The following is a 24374-nucleotide window of genomic DNA, read 5'->3' on the forward strand; positions in this document are numbered from 1 at the left end:
CGTCGCAACAAGCCGGACTCCCACATCGGCCACGGGCGATCAGGGGGGCTCAACAGCACACGGCACCATGACACTGCCGCGGCGATGACAAGGCCGCGCTCATGGTCTTCAACCATGTATGTTCAATGTCGGCCACCATAGCTCGGTTGGTTAAATAGTCGCCCTTCGGTCCAACGACCCGCGACGGAGTGGGTTCGAGTCGCTTTAGACGCTCGGTTGCCTACACATGTATGGACGGCGGTCGGTGGCCTGTGGCGGCCGGTGGTAGCAGCAGTCGCACTTAAGGTCAGGTGACGTCAGAGGGCAGGAGGAATTGTGTCGAGGATCACGGTTGCGCTAAGCTTTCGTCGCCAAATTCTGTCGTTGAGCCGTAATCGCGCGCTTGTAATCACAATCGGGGGCAGAAGCCAGGGTGATGCAACAAGCACTTCTTAGTGTGAACTCTGACCTCAAAAACCATCCATTCAAAACGTTCAGATTAAGCCGGAAGAAACGCCTCAAAAGGAGGACAACAAAAAACCTTCACTCTCAGTCAGGTCAGGTCAGACCATTTCAGTCATGTAAGGTCAGTTCAGGTCAAACCATGCCAGTCAGGTCAGGTAAGGTGAGGTCAGGTAAGGTCAGGTCAGGTAAGGTGAGGTCAGGTCAGGTGAGGTCAGGAAGGTGAGGTCAGGTCAGGTGAGGTCAGGTAAGGTGAGGTCAGGTGAGGTCAGGTAAGGTAAGGTCAGGTACGGTCAGATGAGGTCAGGTCACACCACGTCGATCAGCGTGCGGCGGCCCAGGCGCCGGCGGACTCACGTCGTCGCCCCACGAGAGCAGGACATGACGGACTGGGTGCGGCCGGGCTCCTCCCCCGGCAGGTCGCCGTCCGTGGTGGCTGACCTGCCGCCGCAGCCAGACAACCATCACCGCCCGCTCCGAGACACGCTCTGTGCCGCCCCTCGGCGGCCGCGGCCGCACACAGCTGGGAAGCGCGTGCCGCACGGAGGGGGCGCGCGACCGCGGCAGGCGCATGGAGCACTTGGCGAACAGAAGAAAACTTAGCTTATCAGTAACTGTGATAGCAATGTCACTGTGATGGCAACAGATCTACCAGCGTCCGCCATAGCGGCAGCCCGCGGGGAATATCAGCTGGCTGGACTGCTGATAATCGGCAGGGTGACTTTGCGAATCACCTGTGCTAACGTGGAACGCATTGCCAGGACACAACATAGCCACTTCCATTCGCGTCGTTTCTAGGTCGCCATCGGGCCAGCCAATAAAAAAGATCACACAAACGCTCTGGATTCAAGCCCATAATACTCAAATTGAACTCGTTCGCCCGCGGTCACTGAGCTCAACGACGTTATAGTGGATACCACGGAGAAGCCGAGGTCGCCGAGTGAGCCCAGGGGACTCCAGGTCCAGGCAAGCAAACACGCCCAGCAGCAGGACAAGTTTGCTAGTGAACGTGTTGTCAGCTGCTGATGTCTTAGAACAGCACTGGTTACAGTTACAGCGTTATTGTACCCTCGTTACGGTTGCAAGGTGGCAGTAAACAGCAGGCATACATGCACCATCTGAGGCTGCTGGCGGCCAGTTCAGACCAGCTTGTCAGAGGTGAGACCAATGGCCCATACTGGCCCATACTGGCCCATACTGGCTTATACTGGCCCATACCCGATGTCATCGCGAAGAAAGCCGAGTCCAGAGTCGTCGTTCTCCGCGTCCGGAGGAGGCCTTGAGAAGCCCAATTTCTCCACACTGCAAGAGCCGCAACACAATGGTCAGCACATTGCTCAATGGTGCCAATTCCTGTGATGAAGGCCGACCAAGGAAGTGCCTGAAGATGAGACTGATGACCTCACTGGGTGTGGGAATGGCTTTGCCCTACTGGCAATGCTCGCATGTCACCTTGGTTTATCTCAGTCCTTACACGAGCCTCCCATGCCACCCAAAGGTGCTATCACATAGTGTATGTACATTGGGACAGTCGAGTTGTTGACAACCTTCACCAACAGTGGTGACAGCTCTAAATGAAAGTGACAGAGCACCCAGATAAAGGGGCATTAGTTTGTTGGGTGGTGGATACATCATGGTTGGTATCCAGTTCTGGGGTGTGTAACACCTTCAAGGATGAACAGCTCATGAGCAGTCATCTCTGCCTGCATTGTGTCTTACTTTCGTCGAGAGAATGACATCTTCAGGTGGGCTCCGACAAAATCAATGGGACTGAGTTACATAAGCACAACTCCATAATGTAGGTGAGAAATAGCCTGAAAGAGAAGAACATCTGTGACATTAAAACACGTTATGATGATCGGGCACATGACAGCTCCTCTAAAATTTTCATTGCCTGATAGTATGAAAATGACACCATTCCAGTTGCCTTTCAACATGAATAAAAAAACAACCAGTTGATGCACCAGTATCAGTTGCACCTTGTTTTCAGGAATATGACCATAGCAGGGAACACAATACCAGGTGAAAGTGCCACCAGTTGGTGCTTCCTTCCATGGAACCTATACCAAGGCCAGAATATTCTAGCATGATTTTGGCATAAAGATTAAAATCCAGGCAGGCAGGTACAAGGTAACTTGGGGAGATGCTGCATCATTTTGCCCTCAGCTACAAAAATTCCTGACAACCATTTGTTTTTATCATGCTGGGCAGTCAGACACTTCTCAACTAAAACATTGGATAACTCAAAATGAGGTCACTTTTATAGAGAAAGATCCATTACATAAGTAATATTAAAACTTCCAATTAATCTAGCTAGCAGGAATATCATCACCTAAATCTGCATATTGTAAAGTACCAGCAGCACATGACAGCCCTCTGTAACCCAACACATTTACTCAATAGCACAGAATGTGAGTAAATGTTTGCACACCACCCAAATATTTATCATTCTTTCAAACATATGTTCTCTCTAACCCAACAATACTGACAAGCCTTGCTAATGGCACAGGTCCAGCAGGAAGCGAGCACCAAACAGGCATTCAAAACCATTACTTAATAGCAAGCATCTTTTCCATCATAATACAAATACCAGGATTGTTGAAAGGCTCCTTGCTAGCACCCACAGTTTCTTCTGGACAATGCAAACTCAAAATATCATGTATTTATTGTTATATCTAGTCTCAATAACCTCAAGCGTGACACATGAAACAGCCTTGACCTCCACACACCACATCTCCTGGCTGCTCATATAGACTTGCCTGTGTAGTAAAAAACCTTGTTTAAACTTTAAGAAGGACAATGATGTAGAAGTTGGCAGAAATATCGGTAGGCTTACCCCTACAACCATGCACATGCTAAAAACTAAAAACCGGAACCCAGTCGAATTAATTGAGTTTGATTGCCGGCGACTGAATAGCATGCTTGAAACTGGAGTTCATCTGCACAGACCTTAGAAAACAATACTGACAACTGACGGAAGAAGGACGAAACACTAAGGCGAAAATTCACACCTCCGGCGACGGTACCCCATCTTCACCACAGGTGATTTCAAAAGATGTTTGTGTTATTTCACGGCTACGCCGGCCAATCGCACGCCAAGCTTGGATTCGTCCTGCTTCTGAGTGGAAGTCCGCAAAATCGAAGATACAAGGTATGGCTTTTGGGGGTGGCTTTGCGGACGCACTCACTCCTATGTTTGGGCAGAAAGTGCATTTCCTGAGCATGGATAGTACAATACCGCTGTTCTTCATGTATTCATATTCGTTTATTACCCAAAAACACTGAGAAGGTGCTGTGGTGGACTATGTTCTGCACAAAAAACATGTCGTCAGTTGTACAATCAATAGCCTGTTACAATTTCTCAAGACTACATCTAATGCTTTCAGCTCCGACAGGACAAGGTTACAGAAACGCCGGCCAGACAAAGCCAGTGATTACGAATGAGACCTTAGTTAATTAGTTATTGTGTTTTAAGGATGCATCAGGCGCAAAATAGTATTTGCGCAATTGTTACAAGGTCTTAATTTTTGATGAGACATAACTGATTTGGAGCGGAAAGCGCAACGGAAAACTACTGGCACTGTCCGCTGCCTGACCGGCGCCTCGAGGGGCACGCACCAGATACGGTGCTATCCGGAATGGCAACATTGCCTACAATCATTAAATTGTCGGTCTGGGACACCAGGAGAACCGCATCTATAAAATCAGTTGGGTGGGGGGGGAGGTGGGGGTGGAGGCAATATAATTTACATTACATTTCAGGCCAGAGGCCCAACTGTAGTGATGGCCATCAATTTTGATAAAGAGGTAGAGGTCAAGCAACCCTCATCAACGACAATTACGTGAGTAGAAATGGGAGAGAAATTGTGCGTTTCCGTTAGTGTGAGTTTTTCTGTGAATGAATCCATGGAAATGTAAAATTCTTCTGTACGCTATATCACCTGCCTCTATACTACCGCAATTCGTAGCTTTTTTCTCAGCTTTCTTCGTTAGGGCAAGTTTTCGGGCATTTGCGGCCTACTGTCGATATTGTAAGCCCTGCATTTGTCCTGGAAGTGCCGGGCTGATGAGTGCGAGGCGTCGTAACCTGCAGCTGTTTGCGCGACACAGGGATAAGAATACTAGGAGCTTGAAGACAGGGAGAAAATAATGAATGGTGGCTTATTCAGATTAGTTTAGAAATGCTATCAAGTAAAGAAATTTAATCAAAAGATACATTATGTTCTTTCTTTGCCATGCAAGTAGGGGGCGGATGCTTAAAGCCTCCCGCACTGGGATGGACATTTATTTTCCCAAAGTAAGCTTTTCCAGATACCTGGAAAACCACGGTACGCGTGCCATAATTTTTTCGGTACCTTTACCTGGATAATTTTGACATATTTTCAGGATCCGACCATTTTAATCCTCTTTTTGTGTTTGTCCTGCATGCCCCAGCGACACCCTTCTTGTCCGCGGCAGGCTGCATGCGTCAGCAACGAGCGAGCCACGAGACCCTGGTGGGGGAACCCCACCAGGTGCCAAGTACCCACTCCGCAGAGGGGGTCTCTACGTGGGCTAAGGTTCGGTGGCTGGCCATTCCAGGCGCGGTGTTGTCCTGCCCCATCGGTATCCATTCTCCTTCATCCCACAGCCCTGAAATGAGCAATTTTGTTCCAAAGATTCTAATCAAGTAAGTGAGATGACCAAATAACCATATTTTAGTGCTCCGAGGCGTTATTGCAGGTCAAGCCATTGCCCAAGGCCAGATCAAGTGATCTGATGCTCAAAAAGTTATTCGTTCCATTTTCGCAGAATTACGCATTTTGAGAGAGCGCCAGGTTTTTGAACGAAATTTTCGGGGTTTGGAAGTTAAAAAAACATATTACGAACGTGTTTGACTGACAATAATACTGAAATTGCGCAGCTCAACAACTCAATGCAGCACGTTTAGACCAGTTCAGGCCAAATCCGGCCAGTGAGTACGTTGAGTTGGGTACGTACTAGCTACGTATGGTTACGTTCGAGTACGTGCTGGTTTAGGACGTTCTCTGGGGACAATCTCTGCTATGAATTGCAACACCAAAAAACGGATAAAAATTAAACAAAAAACTGTAAATATGACAGGCGTTGAGCTCTACTCAAGACGATATTTTCCACCGTGTTCTAGATTTATCCCGCGGCCAACCGCTGGTGAGTTAAACGGACGGGAGGATAGATAATTTATCATTCGCCGGTCGCCTCCGCATGGCGGCCGGCCCTCGATCGGGCTTGGATGAATGCACCACATATCAAGGTAGGCGAAGCTTAATCATTACGACGGTGCGACAAAGCGTAGTAGCTCCAAGTGCAAGACAACGACACGTGCATCAAAAGTTGCATGTAGCATATCATATCTTCTTGTTCCACTTGGCACAAAATTAAAGAAACAGCTAAAACTGTATTTCGTAGCAGCAAATATGTTATCGATTCACCACTGCTTGTGACCAGTACTCTTAAAACATGCTTCAGCGTAATCATTGGCTGGTTTAACTTACTAACTGTCTTCTCATGAAAGTCCGCTGGCTCACAACCAAAACAATCCACTGCAGCAAACCAATCACAACACGTATGTGGGGCAAATCTCGTTACAAATGTGACAAATATTGTACTTTATGACGTCTTTCAGTCGTCCAGGTAAAAATCATGGGCCTACATAGCAATGTAAATATCGACTTGTTTTTGGGTGAGAATGAGTCATGGTAATAATGACATTTACTCACTGGCAGTAAGTCAGTCAATGACATATTAGACGATATAATGCATGAATACCACATAGCCCATGCACAGCTGCACCGCGGGGAACCGAACCCCGTACCTCTGGTTTCCCAGACCGCGCGGCGGTTAACGCAGACGCGTTAACCACTACACTGGCCGGCACCTAAATCCTTGGGAGGCAGACACAAAATGTTTTGCAGTATGTACTCAACACACGCACTTCCCGCCATTCAGCATAATGCTCACATTGATGTTGTTTTACCGTATGCCGTTAAACACAAATTTACACCGCTTGTTCTAGTTTTTAACGATACGCGAAACACGACCCTGTCGCGCTCGTTACAAAACGCGTGCACGCAAGCGGCTGGAAGCACACTGAAAGATACACTGAAAGGATTGGCTGGGCATGAACTGAGTAACTGAAGGCTGCCAACTATCGTAGAGATTTGGAGTATATCACCCTGATACTTGGATTTGGTACGACTCATCCCACTCTGCCCTGTCGTTAGCATTCAATGCTAGCAAAGGTAATCAACCCCATTCTGGTGAAAAATCGGCCCATATGAAGGCAAGCACTTGCCAAAAACACATGTTTCACTGTAAGGGCGTTGTTGGGATAGAGAGGTGGGAATGTTCCCTGCTATCCGAAGGTAGAGGGGACGCAACCCCCCGCCTCCCTTCCCCAATGGCGCCACCTGATTTCTCCGCAGATTTTGCGCACTTTCGTTGCACACCGCTGATATAGAAGTTTCAAAAAAGAAATATTGACTTCTCCTTAAAGCTCACGTGATAGTCATACTGTTTATATATGGTGACGGTGATATTCAAATTGATGCATTTAGGTATTTAGTGTAGTCCGGCAGTTCAGGCACTTCCTACATTGCATTGGCGCTGTACTCCCTGTTCTGTTCATATGTACTGAAGGGGGCGGGGGGGGGGGGGCTCAGAAGAGCAGAGGCTCATTGAGGGGACTCAAGTCAGCACTGCTGGGGGGGGGGGGGGGGGGGGGGGGGGAGAGAGTCAGCACCCCAGAAATTGTACAATGACACGTCTATCTGTGAACTGTTTGATCCAGTAATGTTTGTCTCAGGGGAATTTTGCTGTTGAGTTTGGATTAGAAGAGGAGGGGCATAGCCACCTTTCGTTTTTGTTTCCAGTCAGATTTGTCGAGGCTAATCCTAAATTTTCATGAAGTTCCGGGCTTCTAATCCCATCGCCCTCCTAGTTTGCTCACGGCCGCGCCGCCGGTTGGAAGCTCCAGATCTCAACTTTGAGAAAAAATTGGCCAAAATCCGGAAGGAACACATTTTCCGCTGTTATCAGTGGGTAAGTTCATCGATCTTTTCTGCTCAGCCCTCCCAATTTGTTTTGCGAAACTGCGCGCGTCTGCTTTAAGTCTATCCAATGATGAGCTTCTACTAACGAATACCAGCTTTATCGAGTAACTAGATCCCTGGTCTGTCGAAGGCGCTCGCTTCGTACGACGAACGGAAGAAGAAATCGGAGCACATTTCCAACGTGATTACGCAGCTGAAATGGTTGGAAGCAGGTCCATTAGCCTAATCTACCACCATCTCTGTCAACCCATCAGCATCTATTTTTCTTACAATGTTTGCTTTGCAGTGCTGGAATATCACAACGTTGGTGAAAACAGTAAGGTATATCATACAACTTGCTTTATGCGAGCTCTAGTTGATGGCCCGTGATTACATGCTGCTCGAATACGGCGTTTTCTCGTAAATTATGCAGAAAATGCTGTTTGTCAAAAAAGTTGCCAAATCCGTTTAAAAGAGCATCTTTTGGCGGTCCTATTCTGCTAGATCCTTGCTTCACGGGCCCTCCCTAATGATCTGCGCAAATCTACGTCCCTGACAAACTGAGCAGTGTTCAAGAAATGAGGACGGGGCTTGCTGCGATTCTCAAAATCCCGGCGTTGATCAGTCTCCTGGTCCCCGAAAAGAGCGCTTAGCATCCGATCTCCACAGTATCGTGGTGTGGAAAAGAAATGGCGGCTATCTTTGTGGGGTTCATTTAAGAGACAGTCCTGGATTGCATCTTCTGCATATGTTGCCAGACATTGGCACCCACTGATGTTATAAGGGGCATACAAAGTCATTCAAGTCTCAACTCAATCAAGAAAGTCATTGCAGGAGCCACTTTTTTACAATCACTGGTACGTAGTCACAGTCAACTACACCCATGATGCAATCAGTCAGCCAGCCTGTGTTCGGGTACGATCTAAAAATCGAGTGATTATCAAATTATGTTTCCCTAGCTCTGATAATGCGCCCATCCTTCAAATTATGCAATGCACTTTATGCCCAAGTTATCGGCACAAATTGACCAACCAAGATTGCATACTGAAGGGGTAGTTGGGTTTTCTTTTGGTATGAATGTACACAGTTACACGCTTCCACACGAAGTGTAACAGACAGCATTGTACCCATCTCTAGAGTCTCGAAGCCATAGCAAGAAAGCGTCCCCTTCGATACTGCACACTAGCGCCATCTGCATGCGTCAAATCCTGCGCAAAAGTTGCAAAGTGCGGAACGGATCGTTATTTACCTGTGCTCGCCATCTTCGGGTGGGATATTTTGATACGTTGTGGTTTGTGTGCGGCGCTTTACTTTTGAATTGATGTTGTGCCCTGGGAGTGAATAAGTGCGTGACTATGACTTCGAACAACCAAAGATTGCCGACTGCGGAGCGGATCGTTAAAAGTGAGTCAGTGCGCCAGATTGGGTTAACACACCTCCCTGCTGATGCATAGGTGCTCTCGATGGATGTTTACCTCCTCACAGCCCTGGCTTGTTGCACAATGGCGTGAAGGCTGTGCTTATTTACTGAAGCCTGAGTGTGCTGCATACACCAGGTTATGCCATTTTGTAATTGCCAGTGGTTTGTTGTGCTTTTTATGAAAACTCAGCCTGGGACTGTGCTGATCAGCCAGACTGCAAAGCACTCCTTAATCAGAAAATGTCAGGCATAGCAATGACATCATTGCAACAATCTGAGCACATGCACACTGTCAAATTTTGCACAGAGGCTGATGCATGGCTGCCACCATGCATGATAAGCACTTTGCATGATGCATGCACTTTGCATGCATCATGCAAAGTGCCTTAGAATCTGACACAGTTACAACCAATTGCACAGAGACATTGCTAGGAATTATGATGTTGTGACAGTTATTTCAGGCAACAACACTCCCAAAACATTAATGTGAGCAAAAGTAAGTTGCAACTTCAGTGCATTTTGGCTTGACCTGAGTTGGCACACATGTACTATACTCAATAGACTGATGCTATGTTATGCAGTTATCTAACACAATATACAATTTTCTGGACATGCTTGTTAGTCCAGACTTTGCTTTCAACTTCTATATCAGTCATGACACACAGGCTGATGTATGCCTATAACCACTGCAACAGTACACCTGTTTTCTGGAATGAGTATGCCAAGGGTGCATACTCATTCTGGCAATCTGGCACTCCTACCTTAAGCACTGACCCTGTCCATGATGACCTCACAGGAGCAGTGGTCAGTTGGCAGAAGTGAGGTACCATCATTGCAGTACACTGAAATTCTGCTCTTTGGTTAAATCAGGCTGGCCCCAGCTATGCACTGGCTTAACATGCTTGTTCTTGGTTACCCAACAAGCTGCCAGCCCATATTGCTGACCATGCAGGACTCTTCTCCCATATGGTTATCAGCCTACACACTACCAATTAGCAAGTGACAAGGAGTGCTAGCAAAGTCTTCTAAATAAGCAGAACACCTCCCATACATATAGAATGGTGCACTGGCGCAAATAAGAAATGCAATATTGTGAACATGTACTATTTCTCAGTAAGAAATGTTATAGCCATGATGATGACAGTGGCTGAGGCTTAAGGGTGCACCAAAAGCCTAGGTGTTTTGTGTCTAGAAATTGTGGAGCAAGTGCATGAGCATGGGAAACATAGAACAGGGAGATTGGGAATTTCTGGTTGCTGGTGACAATGATGTATATGCAATGTGAATGAGAGATGAATAGAAAAAAGTCACTGCTAAGTATGATGTCCAACTGTATGCCAAACACCTGCATTGCAAAAATAATGCTGCTCTAACATGCCCAGCATAGTGGTGATACTGTGCCAAAAATATCAAAATATGTGCACTATAAACCTGAGTATCCAAACTTTGGTGCACCATTGCCACTGACCTCAATACATTGAAAGTGTTCCACAGAATTTTAATTTTTAAATGGTAAATTCAGGTGAAATAGGCAGAACTTACCCAAACTATGTTTCCAAGATAAGTTGTAGGTGCAGCACAAAGTAACCTGAACTGTGTTTGACACACATTTGCAGGATTAGTGCATCTCTTTTGCTTGGTGTTTGGCACAGTGGAAGGATTATTTTTGCAGACTAGCTTGAGACAAATCCCATATCAATTTGCTGTCACAAAGCAATGTTGGATTAATGGACTGCAGGACATGTGTGGACAGGACAGTGTGTTTGGAGATAGGAAACCCCAGCCTCCCTCCCAGCTGGTGAGGAAATTACACCCCTGTCCCTGACTCACTAGTGCAGTTTTGATATGAGTTCCAAGATTTGGTGTAGTGATGTTGCCAAGAGGGGATCATGAAATGCCACCTTGCAATTTAATTGGTGTGATGGATAAATTGGATACCTGCTACCAGAATGCTCATGTTTTCTGTGCCGTCATTTCCACTGAACACACATCTCCCATTTGAACTCAGTTATCATTTGAAAATTGTGATTTTGATCTGATATTTTATGATCGTCGGGATTTTAAGAATGATCGCACATACATCCAATATTTCTAACCACATGTGCTATGGAGTGTATGGAGTTTAAATAGCGTGTCCATGTGATTTTCATTGCCTTGTCCTTAACACGCGCTCGGGTGGGGAGGGGTCAAATTGCCGCCCCCCCCCCGAAGATTTTTCGAGAATGGTTTCCGACCGATCGCGACGCAGCCGCGCTATATTTTGCATAGCTGCAGACAATTGAATAGCGGATCGTCTGACATGATCAATTAAGATCAATTTAGATTCACCTTGTAAGGTCGCTGATCTATGGCAGGTCAAAGTCAGGCCATGGTTTCAGCAAAGTCAATTTCCATGGAATCGTTCTCTCTGATGCAACAACGAAGTGTTAGACGAAGCTATACATCTCTGAGGTATTTTCCTAGGCAACACAACAGTTGAATGAGCAAATTACATTGACCTAAGGTCAGGTATGAAGGTATGACCAAGGTCAAAACTAATATGTTTTATTACTCTAGGGCCTCCTGGATGGGCAGTTTCTAGTGCTCATTTCGAATTTATTGATTGCAGGAATCGCATTTTTCATCTTCCATGGACTGCGTAGAGGTCAGAATAGGTCATTGACCTAAAATTACCCACGTCAGCATTTTGTTTCTAGGAACATACTGTCCAGCGTAATCTTTGTCACTTATTTAAATGCAACACTCAAAGCAGTCTTATATTATTTTGGTCACCATGACCTCCAAAATGTCAAACAAGGTCACTCATCGTAAATGAGGATGTGACCTTTGCTTAGAAACGTTTATCTAGGCTCGGGGGGCACTTTGGAGACCAACCTGGAATTTGACCTTGTTGCCCTTATTTAACCCGAAGATCACGACCTAATAAGCTGAAACTTTGCCCTAAGTGAATTCACGTGCAGGTCAACACACCCTGTAAATTTGGTGTATCCTGCTCTCTTAGTTCCCGATATCTCAGGGGGGTCAAATTGACCCCCCCCCCCCCCCACCTGAGCGAAGGGTATCCAGCCGGCCACCCGGGCGCATGTTAACCGTACCCATGCTGTGGCGGAACACAGGGGTTGTTAGTTATAAGCCACTATTCTCTTTCAGTTATTCCATCAAATTTCTTCATATTTCAGCTTGCAATACCTTGACAGTTTGTGGAATGCCTTCTGACAGATACTGAAATTACAACATTTCCGCAAGGAAAGGCCTCCTGAATTATGGCGCCTTCCTTGATTTTGTTTGCATTGTCTTAAGTCTTAGCATAAAACTCGGGTCCCCAAAAGTAAACATGTTTTTTGGGGGGCAATCCCACCTCGAAATCGTTGCGTTTTGGGCCATCCTACAGAACCGACCATCGACCAACGATGTTCTTCAACAGCGCAAAATATTCATGAATCGTCATCTAGATGTCAAATTGGAAACAAGCCGGTACCGTTGTCTGGCGGGTTATGGGGACGGCCAGAACCAATAATTTCATTTCACGTTAGTGACATCTTAAATAACAAAGCATTCCACTGTCGTCCCCCGCTCCTCCGGTACGGCTGAACCATCCCCCGCTCCTCCGGTACGGCTGAACCATCCCCCGCTCCCCCGGTACAGCTGTACCATCCCCCGCTCCCCGGTACGGCTGAACCATCCCCCGCTCCCCCGGTACGGCTGAACCATCCCCCGCTCCCCCGGTACGGCTGTACCATCCCCCGCTCCCCCGGTACGGCTGAACCATCCCCCGGTCGCCCTGAGACGTCACTGACAGCCGCCGGCGCTCATGACGTCACTGGCGGCCGCTGGCCGTGCGGCCGGCCCGGCCCCCGGTGGCCACGCTGGCCCGGCCCGCACCTGGCTCCTCCCCGGCGGGGCGCGCGCCGCTCCGCAGCACCCAAGGGACCCTCCAGTGCGACCTCTCTCTCCCTCTCTCTTTCCCTCTCTCATTTGCCCCCCCCCCCTCTCCTCTCTTTTCCCTCTCTCCCTCTCCTTCTCTCTCACCCTCCCCTCTCCCCCTCTCCCCTCTTCCTCTCCCTCTTTCTCATTCTCTCTTTCTCCTTGTCTTTCTCGTTCTCGCTTTCTCTTTCTCTTTCTGTTTCTGTTTCCCTCACTTTCTTTCTCTCTCCCTATCTTTCTTTCTCCCGCTCTCCTGGTCTCTTTTCCTCTTTCTCCACTCTTTCTTTCCCTCTCCCTTATTCTTTTCTTCCCTTTCTCGGTGTCTTGTTATACCTCTCTCTCTCCCTCCCTCTCCCTATTTCTCCCTGTGTCTCTCCATCTCTTCCCCTTTCCTCACTCTCCCTTTCCCTCTCCCTCTCCCTTACCCCTACCCCTACCCCTACCCCTACCCCTACCCCTACCCCTACCCCTACCCCTACCCCTACCCCTACCCCTACCCCTACCCCTACCCCTACCCCCACCCCTACCTCTGCCTCTATCCCTACCCCGACCCATACCCCGACCTTGACCCATGCCCCTATCTCCAGCCATATCCATACCCCTATAGCGATATGCACCCCTACCCCATCCCCTCCAAGAGACTGGTATCACTAACGGAGATGACTGTGTGTTTGATATCCATTCTCATTGTACTTCCACTACTTTTTTAGAGAGCCTGTCCCTTATTTAAATGGTGTGCGAATTATGTTATTCTTCATTAGCATTCCTGTAGTATTGAGCATGCAGTGCGATATGCGCGTCCGTATATTTCCCTCATCCGCGTGATTTGCAATGATGTGGAGCGGACACTCATCTATTATTAGCTGCAGGTAACTGCAGCCTAAGATATACTCATACGACCTGCGGACGAGAAAAGCCAATAGCTTTTGCATCCACCCCGTTTTCCACGCGCCATATTTCGTCACGTATCCTCGCATCGCTGTTTCATAGGGAGCTCGCCTCGGTCGGCCTGAGTTTCACGAGGCCTCTGAACACCTGAGTTTCAAGAGGCCTCGGAGACATGAGTCTCATGATGTTTCTGAAGACCTGAGTCTCACGAGACCTCTTAAACCCTCATGGGTCTTACGAGGCATTTGAAGGTTTCTTGAGTCTCACGAGATCTCTCAAGACGTCTCCTGATGCCTCTAAGGGATCCGGCGTCTGACGCGGCCTCTCGATGTCTCCTGAGTCTCTGGAGGCCTCTCGATGTCTCCTGAGTCTCTGGAGGCCTCTCAGGGTCTCCTGAGTCTCACGTGGTTTCTCAGGACGTCTAACGTGTCCGTGCCAAGGAATGGTGGGAGCGAATTTCTGACGTCACGATCGCCATTATTTTTCATATCAGCGATCTGGGAAGGGACTGAGCAGGAAAACAAAACCGGCAGGGACTCATTCTGCACTAGAAGAGCTGAATAGTCGACCGTTCAACCTTCCTAATATCGCAGGCTTTTATTGCAGTTGTGCCGGCGGAAGTGTGCTGAAACGAAAGTTGAAACGGAACGTTTCTGTCGTTATCATAGCCGAATCTGTCAAACATGTTATAGTTTTATCCCACCCAAATACGTGTGCCATTGCCTACGCCATTGTCACAGTCATCGCGCTAACACCCGTCACATTTTGTGAAAGAATTCACGAACCGGTTTGAGCGCTTTGAATGTGTAATGAAAGCCAGACTTCTGCGCTTAAACTACTTGAGTTCTCAACTCTATCTTTGTCACTTTCAAAACAGTTGCGAGCCAAACCAGATTTGTTGAAAATCTTATTTCGTGTGCCAAATGACTGTAGGAAATGGCATGCCATCTTGCCTTTTCCACAAAGGTGAAATGAAGAGGTCCGCTCAGCAGTCGCTAGGCGAGTTCATGTCTGGGTCGGGCTGCGTTAGGCTTATGCGATTGGCGGGCGTGTAGTGCCTTGTTTATTGTCAACGCAGACAATGGCTGCAGTACGCTGAGCAAAAGCTGTGCCTTGTGTGCGTGAGATCACTACTCTGTGAAATTACGTATAGGTATGTATGCTATGATATATTACGTGAACCTTTCGCGCCTTGCGTGCGTGACACTACTGACACGCATCGCGCATGTACGATATTAAATATTCGGGGTGATATTAAATAAAGCGCCATGTCCCCGCGGTTGGGTGATATTAAATATTCGCTGTGCACGAGCATGGCATTAAGTATTCGCTCCACGCGTGCGTTAGATAGCTTCGCTCGTGCACGTGGCTTCCGTGCTGCATGAAGTCACGCTGGCATCGCCACGTGATGGTGCCCTGTGAGCGAGGGCTACGCGCCAACGGCGCAGCATTGCGATGTACTGAGGCTCGCGCTGGGCTCCGAAGCCGGGTGGGAGAAGGTTTTGATGCTATGGACTTCAAAAGGGTGTGTGGGATGGGTGTTCTTGAAACTTCGGGTTACTCCAGGCACGGAGGCCTGCCTACAGGCACCATTCACCGCTCGCGAGAACCAGAGCACGCGCCTTCTGCGCTCTGTATTTCCTGCATCGTCCGACAAAGCCAACGAAAGCCACTGACCCGAAGTGATAAAACAACGCCCACGAACGCTCCCCGCGGCCCACGTCGTTTTTGGGCGCGCCGTGCGGCTCCGCCTCCGCCGCCGGCGTTGGTCTTGGCCCGGGGCCGGGCCGATTGCAAGGTCACGAGACGCCGGCTGGGCGGCCGACTACCGGCCAGTGACGGGGCCGGCGCGGTGTGTCGCCGCTCGCGTGGTCGGCGCGGCCGCGGAGCCCGGCCAGCCCCGCCCTCACCCCTGCCACCGCCCCATCCGCCCCTCGCCCCCGCCACCGCCCCATCCGCCCCTCATCCCTGCCACCGCCCCATCCGCTCCTCGCCCCACCCACCGCCGGGGGAGGGCGACACTAGGCTGGTGTGACCCGAATGCATTGACGTGACGAAGAGCCATTGTCATGTCTTCTCTACCGGCATGTCCATTTTCTTATGTCATTCAATGACATGAAGTGGCAAACACGATTTTTCGTTCCGGAGTTCAAGATCTGTTCAGGAGCTGCCCCTGCCCTTGAGAACGATAACGACTCGACGATATTGGAAACGAAGCTAATCGCGAAGGTCTAAAATCGTGGATTTTACGCAGCGCCCGCCCTTCCCGTCAGGGCGAGGGACATGTTGGAGACACCATATAGCCTCAGCAGCTTAGTGCGACGCAAAGCACCAATGACACACATGGTCCAACATTCTGAGGAAAATTGCCCGTTGGACGGCCATTTATTTGCTTCACGTCGTTTCGTCGCGCGAACGTTTAAGCGCGGCATTGTCGTTGGTTGGAGACTTCGGTCAACAAGTGCTTGTGTGCATGCTTGACCGCTGGATAATTGGTGTCCCTGCTTCACATTGGTCCCTCTAGCTCGTGCTCCTTCTACTCTCTCCCTCCTGTTCTCTTTATCTGCCGTCTGTGTTCTCTGGGTCTCTGTCTCCCTCCGCGCCTCCCATCCTCCGAGTTTTCTTCGTTCTGTCGTCTCCATTCGCCGTTCCGTTCCATTCTCCGGACCTCTCCCTCCTCCGCGCTCTGCCTCCTGTTTGTCCTTTCTCCGATCCTCCCTCCTCCTCCGGTGCGCTCCCGTATTGTAATCTCTGGCTCCTCCTGTCTTTTTCCTCCATTTTATTCTGTCTCCCTCCTTCGGTCCTCTTCCTCATCCTCTTCTCTCCGTCCCTCTCTGATCGCCACTCTCTGATCGCCGCTGTCTGACTGCCGTTCTCTGACCGCCGCTCTCTGATCACCGCCCTCTGATTGCCGTTCTCTGACCGCCGCTCTCTGATCATCGTTCTCTGATCGCCGTTCTCTGACCGACGCTCTCTGGTCATCGTTCTCTGATCGCCACTCTGACCGCCGCCCTGATCGCCGCCCTGTGATGGCCGCTCTCTGAGATCGCCGCTCTCTGATCGCCGCTCTCTGGCCGCCACTCTCTGATTGCCATTCTCTGATCGCCACCCTGATCGCCGCTCTCTGACCGCCGCCCTGATCGCCGCCTGTGATGGCCGCTCTCTGAGATTGCCGCTCTCTGATCGCCGCTCGGTCACCGGCTCGCACCGGCCGGGTCCGGTACCTCAGCCCGGCTGACGGTGGCACCGAGACCGTCGCGGCCCGATCGATTCGACGGCGCTGTCGGAGGGGGGGGGGGAAGGGGGGGGGGACCTCACCGCAACGCGTCGGTTCGGTCGCGTCGCAAGCACGTGCGCCTGACTCCGGCCGAGAGGCCCGCCCGGTAAGCCGCGAAGAGTGCCCCCCCCCTTCCCCTCCTCCCCCCAGCCGGGCGTGATTTCCCTTTGCGAGATCGGTGTGGGTTCCCCGCGGCGGAATGACGTCATGTACTCGATAAGCTTTGGTTGGCATATGCTCTGGGACCTCCAGCGAGAGAGGCGGACGTGCTGCTGCGGAAGAGGCTCACTGAGTTGGCGGCCGTTGGCCAATGGCAGCCAGCAAGGGCCGCCGCTCAGGCTCTGAAGAGGAAGCCCAGTCAGGAGTCGGGCCATCTGTTGTGCGGCTTCCACGCCTATTCACTGGTCTGGCCAAGCAGGCGGTCAAACACGACAGAGCATACAGGAGGAATCGTTCTTTACATCCGCACAGCGCCTCTTGCTTAAGATAATGCAGCAAACAACAAGGTCGCTCCGTACATGTCCCTAGAGATGCGGTTTACGCTCCAGAACCAGATGGCTAGGAGCAATTCGTTACTTAAACATTACACTCTGGAAGCGCTTCATTGCTTGGACGTAGCTCTGCAAAATGCAGACGTACCACGGTCGCTGTGTCCTCGGATGCGGCGTTACCGCCGTGGCGTCGTTGCGGCGTCCTTATGCCGCGTCGTTATGTCCACGGATGTGGCGTCGTTATGTCTACGGATGTGGCGTGTGTCGAGGCCGACGAGGACGGCCGCCGCACGTGGTCCGCGGCTGACAGGCTGCCGGAGGAAATCGCGCTGGCACATGTGCTAGTGCTGCTGCCTGGGTCGGCACTGACACGTGTCAGTAACCGCACTTGGCCCGGCGCGACAGAGTCCGGACATCTGACCGCTTCCTCACGCTCTCCGCTTGTCAGCGGCGGACACTCCTCTTCAGCTGCGACATTGTCGTCAGACGTTGCTTTGAGCGGTGACAATTGCCATGTGGGGGGAGGGGGGGGGGGATTTAACTGTGGGATGTCTCGACAATCGGCTTATGACTCGCTGAAGCGCGTCTGTTTTGCTTCCGTGGGCAGGTTTTATCGATTGTGCCGGTTACCTGTGTAGCAGTGAGGCTAGTGTTGCCGTTTGTGTATCAACACCACACAGGCACACATATCACACCCGTATTAATGCAAGCGGAAGGTGACCGCAACTTGATGAAATATTCGTACCTGACGCCCGATCTGGAAAGAAATAAAAAAGTTTTATAAACACCCTATATATTTACGTCCATACGCGCACTTGTGTACATATGAAGCGTTCATGCGTAGATACACGTACACATGCATGTGTACATATGCATGCGTGCATGCGTAAGCCATGCCCTTCGTTGATAAACTTGGGGGTGGGGGGGTGGGGCACTGGTGTGTCACTGGGGTGACGTCACTGAGGTGACTGAAGTCATTGGGGTCACTGGGGTCGCTGGGGCGGTGACTGCGGGCGTCGGTGTGACCGAACTGGCTGACTTTCGCGTCGCGGTACCAACCGGTTCTGAGCGCTGTCCCGGACACTTGTGCATGTAGGTGTGTTCCGGACGCGTCCGGCTGCGAGCACTGCTGACCCGCACGGGCGCCGCTTCCACACGGTCCACACAGTCCACCCCTGTGTTTGGTGACGGCGTTGGATGACGAGGCGGGCGTGCAGCGGCGGCCGCCATCGACACTCGTCTGCCCCGCTGTGTGTCCGACTTCCTCCACACAGTCCACCCCTGTGTTTGGTGACGGCGCTGGATGACGATGATGACGAGGCGGGCATGCAGCGGCGGCCGCCATCGACACTCGTCTGCCCCGCTGTGTGTCCGACTTCCACACAGTCCACCCCTGTGTTTGGTGACGGCGCTGGATGACGATGATGACGAGGCGGGCATGCAGCGGCGGCCGCCATTGACACTCGTCTGCCCCGCTATGTGTCCGACTTCCCGCGCCGCGCCAATCCAGCTGTGTGCCCGGTGTCGCCCCCAGCACACGTGCCTGGTCGCCTATTTGACCACCCGCCGGGACTTCGTCGCCAGCATGCGTCATTCTCCTCGCCCCCCCCCCCCCCCCCCCTGCCGCCACGGCACAGCAGTTAAAAAGGCCGCCGGACTCTCGCGGTATCGCCCTCAGGCTGGGACGGTGTGACATCCCTGGGGAGGCAGCGTGCAAGACGGCGGCTTTTTCAAATTACGAGTGATATGCGTGTGGCTGCGTAGCCAGACATAGTAAATCTGTCGCAATATGAGAGCCACGCACACCTCGTGCGTGAACATAGGCAGTGTCTGACTTCGCGCATTTGATTCAGGGCAGTTACGGTGTTTGCAACGACATTTTGTCTTTGTCTTGGTTGCATGATTTATCAGCGTGGCAGGGCCCCAACGGCTGTTGCGTGCTGCTCTGTTCGACAACGCGAGGCATGGCCCCTCTTAATCTTAATGATATTTGATTTGCGGCGCTTAGATTGCTTAACTTCAGCATTGATGGCAATGCGCGCGAATTGAGTTGTGGAGTGTGCGAACAGGGGGTTCCATGTTTAATGCCACGACGACATATCATTCGAGGCAATACATGACGCCGGTTATCATGTCAGGCGCCATACGTAAATTTCGTGACTATTTTCGTCATGTCTGAGTAAATTATTTGTATTATTTTGTTTTTTGTCACGCGTTTCACAACTGTTCATTGTTTACATTGTCAGCGTTATCACTCTGACGTTCTGCGGCTCTCCTGGGTACTTGGGCGTCGCGGGTCGATGCTGTGGCGACTGATCTCCGGACTACGGGGTGCCCTCACACGCAGAAAAGTGTTTGGACCAACCAGCGGCGTTCCTTTGCCACTGATGCAGCGCGACAGGCAGGCGCCGGCCCAAGGGAAAGGTGGAGACTTGAGCTTCCGTTTTGGAGGAGTGTTTGGATGCTTGCTCCGTATAAGACCGGGTGTTACGAATCTTTTCAGGCCTGCGTAGGATTGCTGTTCAGATTTCAGAGTACCGCGGAGATGGATAGCATCAACGGTTCAGTACTGCGGAGATAGGCTGTTGATAAGATAAATTTAACAACGTAGCAACTGACTAATCCCGTCGAATGCAGTATGCCCATCACTTTCGTGGCTAATTAAGGGATGGGATTTGCTTAGGCCAGGTAATTTACTACTTCATCACAAGGGTTGGAAGAATGCGCACCGAATTCGCTGAAAGATTTTACCGTCCTTATATAATGTCAGCCTCGACGTGCCTAAATAGGTAGCGGTGCCCAGCCCAAACGCCCGACGTCAGCAGCGTGTTTCACAAAATCTTACTTTTCTCCCGCACTGGCGTGAGCCGTAAGCTCGCAAGTTTGGATTAGGCGATAACAGTTTACTTTCCGCACATACCCCCGAGGCCGATGACGTCATAACCCTCGTCACGCAACACCAGCCCAAAAAGCACGCCGGCATAGTAAACTCCGGCCGAAGCTCTGGTGCCCGGCCTGCGGAAGGCTTGTTCTGCGGACACCTTTCATGCGCGCCGTGCCGCAGACGGCCGCGTGCCGGTCCGGTGACCCGGCCGTGCCCCGGGCGGTGCCCTGGGTGGCCCGGCCGGCGCCCGATCGATCGCCTCTCCCGCCCAGGTGCGAACCCGGCCTAGAGCGCCGCACGGTCCGGGCCGGCTCGAGCCCCGCGTGGTCGCGGGCGGGTTCCGTGGTTGAGCTGAAGTGGCGCGAGCTTTGCGGTTGGCTCGGCGGGACGTGCGCGCGGCCGAGGGTTGCCCTGGGGGAAATGGCCGGCGCCGATCACCGTGGTTGGCTAGGTCCCGCTGTCCAACACAGGAAGGACGCCCCGAGAATGCCAAATAGGGCTGGGCGTGTGGCCATTGTTGGACAGTGGGACGCACCTGTGGGGGGGGGGGGGGGGGTTGCTACTGGTCCGATTAGTTGTTTGCTTCCAGCTTTGTGTTGTGTAAGATCTTATATTAGTTAAGACTACTAATAGCCTTATTTCTTACATACTAACCAGGAGAATGAAAGATGGCTGTCTGGATATTTCGGCCACATGCATTTATCGAAGTGAATATTAGAAGTGAATTCAAAATTGCCTTGTTTGTCGAGGTACGGTGACGGGTCTTGCAAAACACCAAACAAGCCAAATTGGACTCTTAGCTATATGCATAATGCTCCTCGCAAATGCACTTAACAACTTACGTGACCTTAGTTTAGCTTGTGTTTAATCGAGTCGGTATTTGCCTGGGACTTATACGCGAAAATCTAATCTAGGCTCGAAATGCCTGGATGGTTTCAACGCGCCGGTCGTAATTATTGGCAAGCGCTAATTAAATGCAACACATTTACAAAACCCCGAGTATGTCCGCCAGAGCTGTTGAGTGTTGTGCAATTTGTCCCAATCAGCCGCATTAGCGAAGATCGTGCGGGGCGGAATGCCAGATCTCCCGAAATCAGGGTTTTTGCACGGTTTTCTTTTCGTGGGTTTTTGCATATTTTCGCTGATTTTGGTCACATGTTGAAGAGCTCGGTAGAAACATGAAAGAGGGGGGGGGGGGGGGAGGCCGGGTGCCCCCAAAGAGATACGGAGCTCCACCCTTCGTTAGCGACCAAAGCTTAGCGACCCCGTAGCGGGCCGCTGAAAGCCAGCTGTCCGCACCTCGAGGGCGGCTCTGTTGCCGACCGTGCCATCTGTCGTGGCGCTGGCGGCGACGCTGTCTGACCTCTGACCCCTGGCGTGGGGGATGACTGACCTGGCCTGGCAGCGGCCGTGCCTGGGGGCCGTCCGGCGTCTGGCTCAACGCTTAGCCGATGAGAGAGGCGGGATGAATCAGCTAGCGTGATGAAACGCTACCAGAATGTGTTGTTACAAAGGCCGGCACAGATGGACGCAAAATGACCTCCGCATTCAGCACAATCAACGGCATCAGTTATCATTGAATCAGGACCCTATACAGATAAATGCCATAAGCGATTCGCTTTGAACATTTCACGCAAGCCATAATGTGCGATATCTGCCGGCCGTTTGGGGTCGGGCGCCTCCGCTTCCCGTGTGTATCGATGAACGGATAACGACCAGGGTGTTGTTACATGAATAGCACAGGTCTACCCGTTATCTGATAATTCATGCAACCAGTAGTTCACGCGGCACGGTCCACGCGCGTTCGACAGATGGCGCCACCACGTCTGTCGGTGTCAAGCCACGCACGTGGCTTAACGCCACGGTGGCCAGCGGACATGGGCAGTGTAAGGCGCCACAGCAGACCCAGGCACGGCAGATGGCGCAGAAGACCCGGACTCGGTTTTTTCAGCAGACCTGGCCCCTGGCGTCGGTGTGGCGGACCTTGGACCTTTGAAGCCCGGGTAAACCTGGCTGAACTTCCGGTACGCCTGTTGCGGTGGCTCGAGCCCCCGCCCCCCTCCCCCACACTCGAGCCCCCGCCCCCCTCCCCCACACTCGAGCCCCCGCCCCCCTCCCCCACACTCGAGCCCCCGCCCCCCTCCCCCACACTCGAGCCCCCGCCCCCCTCCCCCACACTCCATCAGCGTTGCTGAACTTAAACATGGGCCCCGGGCATTGCGTGGGAAGAATTGGCCGTAGACGTAAAAGGGCCTTCACTGATTTTCAGTATGCATATTGGAAATTATACATATTTTGAAAATTAGAGGTATGTATATTATATATATATATATATAATGATATACATAATATACGCCAGTATATATATATGTATATATATACATATATATATATATATATATATATATATATATATATATATATATATACCGGCGTACATAATACATATATACGTGACCGCTAGAATCACTCACGGCGACCATGCCAGCCGCCCTGCATAAGTTACGTTGTGCAGTTGCGTTTGCGGAGAGCATCCCATTGCTCGCTACCTTAGACCCATGGTGCGCTCCCCCACCCCACCACCACCACCCTGTGCCGTCGATGCGCAACAAGTGGGACCCGGTTAGGGCAAAATGCACACAAGTACTGCTCTAGGATAGCTGCGCGATCGGCATCCAGCAAGACTGCTGCTCAACATTAGGCCAAATAATCACAAAAAACCGTCCTTTCGGTGGTGTCTGAACCCTTGATTAGAGCTTGCCGATGTTCCCAGGTTGGTTAATTGTTCACTCCAAGATTTAAAAAAAAACCGGCCGCGATCGGGATGAGCAAGCGATCTGGCGCCGTTTGCGTGTTACAGCGTGCCGTTACAATGACTTGCGTGATGCCGTTTAATGAAGTGATCGTTGCATATCGCATTGAGTTGTCGTGATGAATGGTTGCACACATTGCTGTGATTCTTGACATGCGTACGTCTTGTGAATATCCTGCCAAGTACTAGCACGTCTAAAGTCTGGTAGTAACGAAAGCTTGTGTGTACGAGATAGTAACGCGGAGAAGACGTGCATTTTGCTCAGATATGAGGAGCCAGTTTGCGAAAGTGAGAAGCTTTTGGGTAGCGCACGAGTGTGCTATGCTATGGCTCGCCTTAAGAGTTATGCATCAGAGAAGCAAACCGTTGGGGTAATTGCTGTAACCAGAGTAACCAGAGCTGCTGTTGGAGTAATTCTCTGTGGCCGCTGCTGCGCTTCTAGGTGGTTATCGCCGCGCCGAAGTGAAGGGAACGATTGTGTACGAGTGATTGAGGGCTTTCAAGCGTTATTCAGGAATTCTCCTGTTTTGGAGCTGCCCTTTGATGACTGATCCACTGACCTGGCGTTATTCGCCCAGGAAGTTGTCGAAGCACTAGAAAGGAAGTCTGAGAGATGGCCAATTTTGAGGCACTGACTTTCAGCAGTCACGTGGTTTTGAACGCGGAGATCCCAGCGCCTGCCATCGCAGTAAGCAGTAGGCTTCGGCATGTCATCGCTTCAGCTGATAATCGCATTACTGCACCTGTTGGCCTTTGATCGAGTGGATGGCAGGTCATATCAGCAGCTGAGCACTGCTGCTGTTGGAACCAGGATGTCTTCTCGGGTGTATTTGTTCAGTAGGCGCCCATCTAATCGGTGACATCATTTGCGGATGTTCTTGCTTAGCGCAGCATTTACGCGGTTTTGATTGTGTGAGCAATAACCCCGAAGAATCCGGAATAACCAATCGACATCTGAGAGGATCCAAAAGGGCATATCCGTGACAATTTCGGGTCGAGAGTTGTCCTGAGGCCTCACCAAGATATGACGTCTGTGTGCGAAGGGGTGGTCTGCAGGCGAAACTGACCGCCTTGTTGAGTAAAGTTGTTGCTAGTCCTGGAACATGGTTATGCCCCTCCATGCGCCCCCCCCCCCTCCCCACCCCCACCCCCCAAACGCGTCAGCGACGATTGTACTGTTACCGCTGA

The 24374-nt window shown here is 51.0% G+C and overlaps 1 pseudogene; it reads left to right on the plus strand.

The window, feature by feature from the left end:
• The first annotated feature begins 8708 nt into the window (after positions 1 to 8708).
• Positions 8709 to 24374, plus strand: part of LOC119090817 (serine/threonine-protein phosphatase 2B catalytic subunit 2-like) — a 42756-nt pseudogene continuing 27090 nt past the window's right edge.

The sequence above is a fragment of the Pollicipes pollicipes genome, unplaced genomic scaffold, assembly GCF_011947565.3.
Source record: "Pollicipes pollicipes isolate AB1234 unplaced genomic scaffold, Ppol_2.1 Scaffold_1600;HRSCAF=1878_pilon_pilon_pilon, whole genome shotgun sequence".
NCBI lineage: Eukaryota > Metazoa > Arthropoda > Thecostraca > Pollicipedomorpha > Pollicipedidae > Pollicipes > Pollicipes pollicipes.